The sequence below is a fragment of the Camellia sinensis genome, chromosome 13 (genome assembly GCF_055761805.1).
Source record: "Camellia sinensis isolate YWXY chromosome 13, ASM5576180v1, whole genome shotgun sequence".
NCBI lineage: Eukaryota > Viridiplantae > Streptophyta > Magnoliopsida > Ericales > Theaceae > Camellia > Camellia sinensis.
Window position 1 is genome coordinate 141,586,010 of NC_138973.1, and position 12,270 is coordinate 141,598,279.

A 12,270-nucleotide genomic window follows, 5' to 3' on the forward strand; every position below is an offset into this window, starting at 1 on the left:
TTAATGTGTAATCGAGTTAGTACTTCTTTTTGTAACCAAGTGTTAACTTGGAAAGCTGTAAGCCCGTAGGGCATTTGCTTTTGTTGTTAACATGTAATACTTTTGTAATGAAACACTCTGATGAATTAAAGAATGTGGGTCTTTTATATATATAAATGCATGTTTATATTTATGGGTTTATTGCTATTATTTTGAGGGCGTTACAAACGGTGACAAGCGTACAACAGACAAGACTAAGACATGGGCTGGGCTTAGCAAGAGGCGGAGTTATCCGATCAAATTGATCCTATGGACGTGACGCTAAGCAAGCTAGCCAATAACATCTGACATCATCCAGGCAAGATCCAACGATCAAGGACAAAGGCAACTCGGCAAGTTGCCCGACCAAAGCTAGATATGGGCAGAACCTTTCGATTAAACTAAGATCCAACGGATGAGATTCGAGCCAGAATAACTATAAATGGGTAAGCAGGTAGGGACGGAAAGCAGGAATTTATCTATGGGGGGCCAAGACATTTAATAGAAAATAAGGCAAAATATAGTGGTAGTTCTTACATTTTATCCTTGTGTTATTTTGGTCATTCCACTTTTAATTGCCTCAATTTTAATCATTAATTTTTTATTTTGTGTCAATTCAATCCCATTGATAATGTTGTTAGGATTTTTGATAAAAAATTATTACTGAGTTAGTTAAGATTAACTCATTGAGTTAATCAAGTTTATAATTTTATCCTTAAAAAGTGAATCAACAAGTCTCACTTATAAAAAAAATTTACCACATAATTGATTTAAAATATTACATAAATAATGCCACGTTATGTTCCGGAATTAGTTGTAAATTGTAATGCAAGGGGGCCATCTCATTATATGGTGGTCATTTGGAGTAAAGAGTGTATTATTTCTTGAAACAAATATTATATAAGCACAATTCATCACTTCAATAGGGGGGCCATGGCCCCTCATTGTCTACACATTGTTCCGTCCCTATAAGTAAGCAAAGCATAAAGGCATGAGTGGTAACAAATCCAATTCTACTTCAGTCTAGATTAGTTTCTACTTCATAACTATTTACTTTTTAAATATTTGTGTTATGGCCGATCAATGTACTAATTTGAGTGTCGGAGGGTCCTTCTGACCTACCCTAGTCAAGAGTGATCACTGACGTTTGGTTTCTCTTTACAAAGTACAAAAGATTGAGCACATCATCTCCCTTTCCCTATGGAAATAATTTCACCTTCCACAATAATCAATACAAATTATTATAAAATCCAACTCAAATTTCTAGTACTTTGTTCAGTCACCTAATAATTCTTGTATATGGAAAATTATTAAATACAATCAAGTCTATTATAATATACCAATTAGGTGAAGATATGTCAATATAAATAATATATATATATATATAAATAGGTTCAGTTCTTAAGTGGATTCAAATAATTTTTTAAAATTTCAAAGTAATTTTTTAATATTTATTATAGTTTAAACTAATTTTATTTTTTCAAAAAAAATTCAATTTTTTTTTTTAAATCAAACCAAACAAGACCATAATTTTTGTGAAGAAAATTACGTTTTTTTAAAAGTAATAAATCAATAAATGACCAAGTTAGGATGTGCATTCTTACAATTATAAATAATCAAATTATATTTTTTTTTGGGATAAAAGTTAAGAGACTAGCCATAAATTTAATTTTTTAAATTATTTGGCAATTACATTATGCGCAAAACTGCCAAGGTCATATAAAGACGTGCATTTTTTTTAGATAAATTTACCATTGTATTTATTTTTGTGTTAAAATTTTTTTAAATCTCATAACTTTAGTTTTATAAATCCGTTTTTAACAAAATTAATATTTATGGATTCATCTTTTAAAAATTCTTTCAAATAAGATCAATATTGAATATAAAATTTTAAAAAAATGAATAGATTAAATTTTTAATCAAATCAAATCAAAACAGTAAAAAATTATTCAGTGTGTTTGGTTTGAGTTTTCTGGATTAAGTTTTTTAAAAACTGAGTTTATTATTTTTCGTGTTTTTTTTGTTTTTAGTGAATATTTTTAAAATTTTAAACATTTTTTTTAGTTTTTTGGTTGCACCTTACTTAGATGTATCTAAAAAGTAAAAAATTTGTGAAAAAATATTTAAAAAATTAATAAATACATAAAAATACAAAAAATGTACTGAATTCTCGTATTTTTTTTTTTATATTTTTGATATTTAGTGAATTTTTAAAAGATTTTTTTCACAAATTTTTTACTTTTGAGGTATATTTATGTTAGGTATATCTAAAAATTTAAAAAATTGCTTAAAATATTTAAAAAATTCATTAAAAACAAAAAAACACAGAAAATAAGAAAGTAGAATTTTCTGAAAACTGTTTTCAGAAAAACAAAACCAAACAAGCTGATTTATTATTTTTTTTGTAAAAGTTCTTGAAACCGCCTTCGACAATTTTGGATGGATTGATCTCGAAAAAATACTTACAATAAAAATAATAAAAAAAAGAAGACAAATTACATTGGTAGGGATAACTCCAAATGCATCATAAAAATTAGGTTGAACACTCCATTGCTCAAGGCACTCCATTACCAAATTCAAAATTTTTTTTCTTTTGACACCCCAAATAATTCCAACCCTATACTCTCACCATTCCCAGTCACCTTTGTCACCGCTGCTGCTTCGCTACCCGACACTCATCCTCTCCGCCATCGTGCCACCTGTCACTCTTCTTCTCACTCCTTTCAACATCTTTAAAACGCTCCCCATCTTCTTTCTCTACATATACATATCTTCAACGGAATCTTGCAACCACGCCAACCCCTTCCTCTCCCTCCCGCATCTCCTTTCCCGTTGCTACAAAATGTGCTTTGATGACACGATTTTTACTAGCATTGGGCAGGTTTTCAAAAACCTTGAATCCTTGCCTATTTACCTTAGTCATTGATATATGTACAAGATGATGTCCCATCATGTATATTGTTTGTAGATAATTTTATCATAGTGGATGCAATTTAAAGTGTAATTTGAAGAGAAACACTTGAGTAAAAAATGTTTAAAACAATTAGGACTAAAACAGAATATATTGAACATAACTAAATTTAATAGTAGCAATAATAATATAAAAGGGTATTTATATACAAGTTCTAATTTATAAACTTATATTTCATTAAGTCTTAACTAAGATTTTTTTAAACTTTCAAGTTCCATTATATTTTAAATAGTCGAAATTGCCCTTCAAATAATGATTGTTCATTATTTATGATTATTTATAAAACAACATGATGATTTGACATTTCTTTTGATTTTCAAAATTTTAAAACATCAACTTTTAAATTGAAAAAACTAATATATATATATATATATATATGTATGTGTTTGTGTGTGTGAAAAATAAAAATAAAAAAACTAACTTTTTTTTTGTTGAAAAAACTAAGGCTCTGTTTGGTTGTGCTCTGTAATCAGTTTTCTACCCGTGTGTTGGAGCATGATGTTTGGTTTCGTTTTCAAATCAATTTTCTACACTCTGCAGAGAGAACTCTGATGCACAGGCGCCTTTTTTGTCCACCCGGTTGTCCACCCGGTAGACCACCCGGATGACCACCCGGATGTCCGGCTGATTTCCAATTTTTTTTTTTTTTTTTTTTTTTGCAATTGATTTACATAATCGGGACAAATATTTTCTGAAAATTTTTAAATTTTTTATGTGCTTTAAAGTAATTTTGAGTTGTATGTTTAGTTATGAGTTGTAAATTTTTGTATCACATATCAAATGTCACATCAATAATTCCCCACTCAAATCAAACCTCTTTTCCAAAACTATTTTCAAAACTCTTTACCAAACAAATTTTCTACACTCAAATCATAATTCCACAACACACAAACTCAAAATACAACTCATACTCTCAAATCACATTTACAAAACTCTACCAAACGCTACCTAAATTTTTTTTGTGTAAAATTGAAAATTTTGTGTCTATAAAGGAGTATGGTGATGGAACATTAATATGCAAAACTAAAAAAAAAAATTACAAATTAAAAAACTGATAATGTTCTCAATTTTATTAGATAGTTGAATCAAACCAATAAGTAAAAGAGCAAAATTGTTTAATCTCTCATGTTCTATTTTTTTTTTATCAGTTAGTGAAATAATTATCTAAAACATTATTATGCAAAATTGATAATGTTGATAATATTCTCAATTTTACTAAATAAGACTTATTGGTTCAAAAAATCTTACATAGGACCTAAACTACTATAACATTTGTAAATAGGACTTTTAAATAATTAACTTTAATATAAATTGTAGAAAACAAAGATTAAAAACCAAGAGATACAAAAGTGAACAATTTCGTTAACTAGATTTCATTATCAATAAAGATATTGAAGATGATGTGACTTAATAAATTAAAGTACATTGGCTAAAGTAGAGTGTTTGTGGCAGATCATACAATCGACATATACTAACAAAGTTGAAGAAAAAAAATTATAAAATGATTATAAAACCAACGATGCTTTACGGGACAAATAAGAAACAAGAAGTTAGTGCTTGAGATAAGGATGATAAGACATATAAGGTAAGTCCATGAAAGATAGAATTAAAATTCGTGAAATGATAGGAGTAACACTAATTGAAGATTTAGTATAATGAGAATAGATTAAAATGGTCGAATACCAGTAGATGCCACGATAAGGAAAAGTGATATGATCACTATAAAGGAAATGAAAAGAGAGGAAAGACTTAAATTGACATGCAAGGTTGTATAAAAAGACATGAACTTACTAAATTTAACTGAGCATATTACCATTGAAATAGAAGAATGGCAAAAAAAAGGTTCATATTGCCATTGAAATAGAAGAATGGCAAAAAAAGATTCATATTGCCATTGAAATAGAAGAATGGCAAAAAAATGATTCATGTAGCTAAATCCAATTGAATGGAACACAATGCTTGGCTTTGATTTGGTTTGCTCCTTACATTTTATTTGGATAACCATTCTATCAAGTCAAGTGTCAATACAAAGAACAGATTAAAATGGTCGAATACCAATAGATGCCACAATAAGGAAAAGTGATATGATCACTATAACGTATAATGATAATAGATTAAAATGGTCGGATACCAATAGATGCCACGATAAGGAAAAGTGATATGATCACTATAAAGGAAAATGATAAGAGAGGAAAGACTTAAACTGGCATGCAAAGTTGTATAAAAAGACATGAACTTACTAAATCTAACTGAGCATATTACCATTGAATTAGAAGAATGGCAAAAAAAAGATTCATATTGCCATTGAAATAGAAGAATGGCAAAAAAAGATTCATGTAGCTAAATCCAATTAAATGGAACACAATACTTGGTTTTGATTTGGTTTGCTCCTTACATTTTATTTGGATAACCATTTTGTCAAGTGTCAATACAGAGACCAGAAACATGAGCATCAAACGGGCATGAGAACATTTGTAATTTCTTACTAAACTTGGTCATTATTTAAATCAATTCTAGTCAATCCCCAAACGTGTTCAGAATCCATTGGAAGTATATATGTATTGCTTGTACAAAACTCAAAATTTGTTGCAGTTGCTCATAATATGTATTAAGATCCTGGATTGCAATCTAGCTCGTCTAGTCGTCTTCCAGAAGGAAAAAGTTAAGAAAACGAACATTTATTCTTATAGCTTGTATGAACAAGGTGACATACATAATCTAAAACTCTGATACTGCTAACGCAATTTAAAAATATATATATATATATATATCCAATAAAACAAAATTTACAAGACCTTAGTAACCAGTAACATCTCTAGTTGTTAATTGATTCCACAATGATTAAATTATGTACACTTAGTTGTAAAATCAAGATAACTCACTTGGTCAATCAAGCTTGCATTTGTGGAGACATTGCATGCAGACTGATGTAACCGTATAGATGAAAAATATCAGCGCAAGCAGCAACACTGCCACATTGGATGGGAAACAGCATAATAAGGAACATAAACATAAAAAGGAAGTAGCAAATACACAAAAATATGATGCAGGGTCTTGCTGATTGTTAATGTTCCTCTTCATCCAGTTAAAAACATCTCGCTGAGCTGATAAGAAACATGCCAGAGACAATGAATCCACAATGCAAGAAGGCTATGTCTTTTATCAGTCATAAAGCAAGAAGGCTATACAGTGTCCACTTAGCCTCATTATTTTGAAATGATCTTATGCACACAAGACAAGAGCAGAGCCATTCTTCACAAGTCAAATGGGAAAAAAGGAAAGAAGAAGACAATGACTTGAAGCAAGTTTACTTTTCTCAGAAGATGTTAATTGCTTAACTTAAGAAATTGCTAAACAACTATAACAAAACATAGGGATTTTGAGTTGGTAACCCTGTGCTTTGGCATTGTTACAAATATAAATTTAGGTTTTCATTCTTTTTGTATAATCTCTTCTTTTTTTTTTTCTTTTGGCACTGGGGTGTCCAGATTCTTTTTGTGTAATCAATCTCAACTCTGAGATACCACATTTGCTGCCACATGCATCATGTTTCTATTAAACACAAAACCTTTAACTTCACAAGTTTTTACCCTTTCCCAGGTTGTAATAACCCCAGAATCCCTCCTGTGACCATGTCATACATAAATCGAGTATAATATGGTACCTTTTTCTCTTCTCAAGTGCATGATCCCTTATTTTATTTGATGAATATCTTGTACTTCAAAAATAAGGAATGCCAAGATCTTCCTTCATACAATACCATAAAATTGTCTTTCTTATCCTTTTCCCCACTATTCGGCATATCATTTTATTATTTTTATTTATTTACCATTGAATTAAGCAATCTAAAAGTACTTGACTTCAACAAGACAAGACCGCACAAAATTTACACAAAAGATGTCAACTTATAAAATGTCCAAACAACAAGATAGTGTGCATTAATATAGAAAATAAAAAATGAGCAAATACTAAGTCAAAGCATACTAAGCATCATCTCCCAAGAATAGAAAATAAAGGAGTTTGTAAATGCAAAAAAAATTGTTGGAGACCCTATTTTTCAAAAACTAAATAAATAAATAAATAAATAATACCATTTACCTCTAAATCAAATTACCAAAAGGAACAAACACAAACCCTAGCTACAGCCAGCCCTCCCTAGCTCCGACCAATGCTTCCCAGGCTCTCAACTCCACTAGCACCCCCCTTTCAATTGCCGCCACCTCCTCCCCTTTCTTCTTCTTCTTCTTCTTCTTCTTCTTCTACTACAATCCCTTGCCACCCCATTCTTCTTCCCTTGACCCATCTGTGACTCTCTCTCTCTCTCAACAGGGTGGTGGGTTAGAGTTAGGGTTTGAAAAGGAGAAAGGTGAGAGGTGGGGGGCATAAGGCAAGGAAGGAAAGGGAGCAGGGGACGTTGGGAAGGGAAGGGAAGGGGAGGGTTTAGTGGGGAAGGTAAGAGGGGGCGGTTGATGAGGAAAGAAAAGAAGGGATGGTGGACAGTAGGAAGGAGAGAAGGGAAGGGGGAAGGGAAGCCTAACAACGAAGGTGGTTGGTGGTAGGGTTGGGATTAATTGGAGTGTTCAAAGAGAAAAAAAAACAAAATTCAAATTTTAGAGTGGGGTGCATTTAAAGACACTCGAAAAGAAATTTATACACACTACACAATTTTCCATAAATGCCATAACTATGCTATTAGTCTAGAGGTGGCAAACAGATGGGTTTGGGTGGGTTTTTGACGAGTCAAAACAGCTTATGCATTTAAAACCACTCCATCTAAACCCATACATAGGGGTGTGCACAGTGCAGTTCGGTGTGGTTTGTGGGTAAAATTATAAACCAACCCATGAATGGTGGATTGGCAAATAACCAAACTGCGATTTGGACGGTTTGAGTTGTTTCAATTTGCTAGTTGGTTAAAGAATAATCTTAAACAATTATCAAGCATTTGCATAATATTTAACACTAATTTGTATAATATTTTTTTATATATATATAACACTTACTAATTTTACATAATATTTTTCATATGTGTAACTCGAATTTACAACAAATTTCACATATTAATCTCTCTCACATTTATTTTTACTTTGATATTTCATTAGAGGTAAAAAAAAAATATATGTATTAACTATGGCAGAGTGGAGCGGTTTTGAAGGCGAATTATAAATTTCAAACTGCGGTTCAAACTAACAGGCAGTTAGTGGGCGGCTCGGTGTGAATTGGGCGGTATTTTGCACAGGCCTACGCATCCGTGTAATAAACGGTTTAAGCAGGTTGAGTGTTGAATTAGCTGAGTTGGACAAATGAACCTAACCATCTCGTTTGCTTCATTGATTTTTTTTCCCAATAGATGGTGGTAATGGTGGTGGGGGTGAGGGTGATGGTGATGGTGATGGTGGTAGGGTGGTGGAGTGATAGTGGTGGAGTTGTGGAAGTGGTGATGGTGAAAATACAGGTAAAGATGGAGGTGGTGGTAGTGGCAGTGGAAGTGGAGATGGAGATGGTAGTAGTGAAGGTGTGGTCGAGGAGGTGGTACTTATTTAAATGGGTACCGACTGTCACAATCTTAATATTCGAGCCTACAGTGCGGCCTTAGATGCTTGTCGCCTGCTTGCATGCACTTAAGTTATCCTAACTTTGGAAGGGAGCTTAAGAGAAGCTAACACACCAAGAGAGTTTGAGGAAGAACTTTCACCAGAGAGAATTTTGAAGAAGATTCCAAGAGAGCTTGTATTCCCTGGAAGTTAGGTGGCTTGGGCAAATGAGCCCCCACCACCCCCCCCGGCGCTCTTTACAAGCTTAAAATGAATAATCTAGATCTTAAGAATAGAGAGCAATCAAATACTTCAATTAAATCCTCAAATTGACCATTCTAGAATGTACAAGACAATTATCTACAAGTGTAGAATTATTTACAAGTCTCTACATTTCTCTCCAAGAATCTAGGTAAAGTTCCAAGAACCCCTCATGTCCTGTATTTTTTTATAATTGATGTGTCAAAATGTCAATGTCATGTCGTGGGCAAGGTTTTAAAAAGCGGCCGCAACCGTTACGTAACGCCGTTAGTAACGGTTGTGGTGGTTACCGCCACCCGTTACGGCCGCTTTTGCAGTGTGATTGAGATTCACAGGTGTGTCGGCCGTAGCGGCTACCGTAGCGGTCATAACGGTGCCGTAACGACCTGTTACGCACCGTTACGTAACGGTTTTGAACTGCTTCTTTCGAAAAAACACAAAAAAAAAAGCTGAAAATGAGGGAAGAGGGATAGAGAGAAGAGGGAAGATGAAGGAGCAAGAGATAGAGAGAGAAGAGGGAAGATGAACATATTATTGATTAGTTGAAGCTGTAAGACCTATGCTATTCTATTCAGCTGCTATCACTCAACCATTTTGTTTGTGTGTGTCTATCTATATATTGTTTAATAATAATAATAATTGTGGTCATTATCTATTTGGCTTGGTTAAAATATGTATATATATATATTTAGGCTCTTATTTATTTTCTTACTTTTGTCATTGGTTATCTTATATATAATAGTTAGTGATTGATTTTTTGTATAATATAAAGTCATTAATTATTAAAATAAAATATAAAAAACTCAGTTTATAGTGATTTAAAAATGTGAAATATATTGGATCATATAAAAATTGATCAATATTTATTTTAATCATGGAAAAAAAATATGCGTATTTGTAAGTTTTTTTCAAATTGTGCGAAAAATAAAAAAATTCACGGTTCTGGTTACCACAACCGTTATGCTACGGCCTGTAGACCCCACAACCGCGCCTGCGCCACCGCCACCGTTACAGCGACTGCAACCGCTTTTCAGAACCTTAGTCGTGGGTCTCTATCTATGTGCTATTTAGGGGGCAACAATATAGAAATTCGTAAACAAAAGATGAGTATGCAAATAATCCATAGACATGAGGGGGAAGAAAAAAAAGTAGATTAGACTAACCTCCCTTAAGATTTTCATTAATATAATGCGCCCCATGTGGTTTTGGAAATGGTAGAGATCTCTTTTCTATTTTAGGAATCATATACAACTTCCCCCACCCATTCGTTTGTCGTTTGTAAGAATAATGGTTTGGATGACATCATGTAATAATTGTTTAAATATCCATTTTACCCATGACACGTGTCACTTAAAAATTGTGAAAATAAAAAAAAATACTAAGAATTGATGACACATAAGCAAAATAAACCACATTTGGTTTACACTTATATTTATACTTTCTTCCCCTCTATATAGTTGCGTACACTATATAGTTGTCGTATACAGTATACCGAAGAATGAGACCAATAGCAACTAGCAATTGATATATATATATATATATATACATAGATATATACTACTACAGAGACCAAATTTGCCTACATTTCCATAGTTGGGCTGTTCATAAAAGTGACCAACCCAGACCGACCCGTCATGCTGCGGTCAATTTCGATGCCTGCTTTGGTCAGAAACTGGTGTTAATCAGTCAGGAAATCAAGTCTCAGCTCGGGCAATGGATTTAAAACCTTTAATCCGATTAAAACCCTACAGAAGATGTTTTAATTAACAAAATTGAATAGCTTTGAAAGTTTTCAAGGTCATGTCTCTTCTCACATTTAATGCATCTCTTTCGATTAGAAAGTTTCAACATACAGCAGCATTCCTCCATTCCATCATTCAAGAGTCCTTTCATCTCCTATCTCTCTCTCTCTTCTCTTATTTTTGTTAGATTTTCCTCTCTTTTTACTCTTATCAATAACTCCTCTTTTTCATCTCTCTCATTATTTACGTTACTCTCTCTCTCTCTCTCTCTCTAATTATTTCCTTCGGACTTTTCCTCTCCTCTCACTCTTATCATTAGCTCTCTCTCTCTCTCTCTCTCTCTCTCTCTCTCTCACTACTTCAGTCAAGAGAGAAACTCTCTCTCTCATCTCTCCTTTATGTGTATATTCTATACGGAAAAAAAAATATAGATATTTTGTAAAAGATGGTGGTGGTTGGTTGAGCTTGCGGTAGAGATATCGCAGCAGCGGAAATGGTTGTACCTTTTCTGTATCTGACTTTCTCCTCTATCTCCCCCTCAACCCTTTATCTCCTCTGATCGCCCCCTCCCTAAACCGTCTCCTCCCTCCATTTTTTATCATCCTCACTTGAAACCACATTTCCTTTCCTCTACTCTACCCTCTTTGATCTTCTTCCCAAGAACTCTCACTCCCCTCCTCCTTTTCCTACGATGCTGTTGAATTGAGGAAGATGCTGGAGTTGCACCACTGACTGAAGCCCGACCAGTATTTCTACAACCCGAAGACGCCGGTTTCGAAGCAATGGTCAGACCAGACAAGTTTGGTTGCTTTGTTCTTCAAACCGATGTTATCGGTTCAGTTGGCGGTCGCCCAAAAAACTGAGCCAATCCAACCCGTGAATAGCCCTATTCCATAGACATGATAGCATCAATCACCTACCTGAGCCACCCTATTGATGTTGAACACACTACCACCAACACTTTCAATACCCCATTCACCTTCCACCTTTGCTTACTCATCCTCCTCCCTAATCAATAGGTGGCGAGGTGACTACATCAAGGGGTAAAATTGTGAGAGAGAGAGAGAGAGAGAGAGAAGAAGAAGAAGAAGAAGAAGAAGAAGAGGAGGAAGAAGAAAGACGATTGTGGGTTATTTTGACAAATTGAGGAGTAATCATGGTGCTGTAGGATAGCTTGCTAGATTTTTTAAACAAAGGCAATTTAAGAACCCAAACAATATGTAATTTAGGGTTTTGATGGTTAAATTGAAAGCTAATATGTAGGAGAAGGAATTAAGGTTGATTTGACGATAATTGAATGTGGTTTAGAGGCTAAAAGGTGCACTTTTTTAGAGCTGTGAATAGTAACCCAAGAATAATAACTTGCGTATGTACGTAAAGAAGAAGACAGAGAAGAAGTAGAAGAAGAAGAGAGAGAAAGAGTAGCTTCACCCTTGCAATGATTAGGCCAATCACATACAAACACAATCTCAGATTTTCATAATATCAACTCTTCTATTGAATCATTGAGATTACACATACTTTTATAGGCTAAAGACTTTCCTACTTCTATAAAGACTATTGACTCAAATTTGGAAACTAGGTACAAATATTCCTATGACTATGACATCCAATTCCATTTCAATTATAATTTACAATTGAAAACTTTGATAACTTCTAATTCTACTCTAGTTTCAAAATAAGAAACTTGGACCTTTTTGACCACTACGATTATTCTAGATATAATAAAACCTATATAGAATGA

General features: G+C 33.3%; 1 pseudogene across 1 annotated transcript in view; it reads right to left on the minus strand.

Annotated features, from left to right (window-relative positions):
* Positions 1–5,722: 5,722 nt before the first annotated feature.
* LOC114318177 (uncharacterized) overlaps positions 5,723–12,270 on the minus strand; it is a 51,404-nt pseudogene continuing 44,856 nt past the window's right edge. The window contains exon 13 of the transcript XR_014349717.1: positions 5,723–5,958. The product of XR_014349717.1 is annotated as an uncharacterized LOC114318177 (transcript). The remainder of the gene's footprint in view (positions 5,959–12,270) is intronic.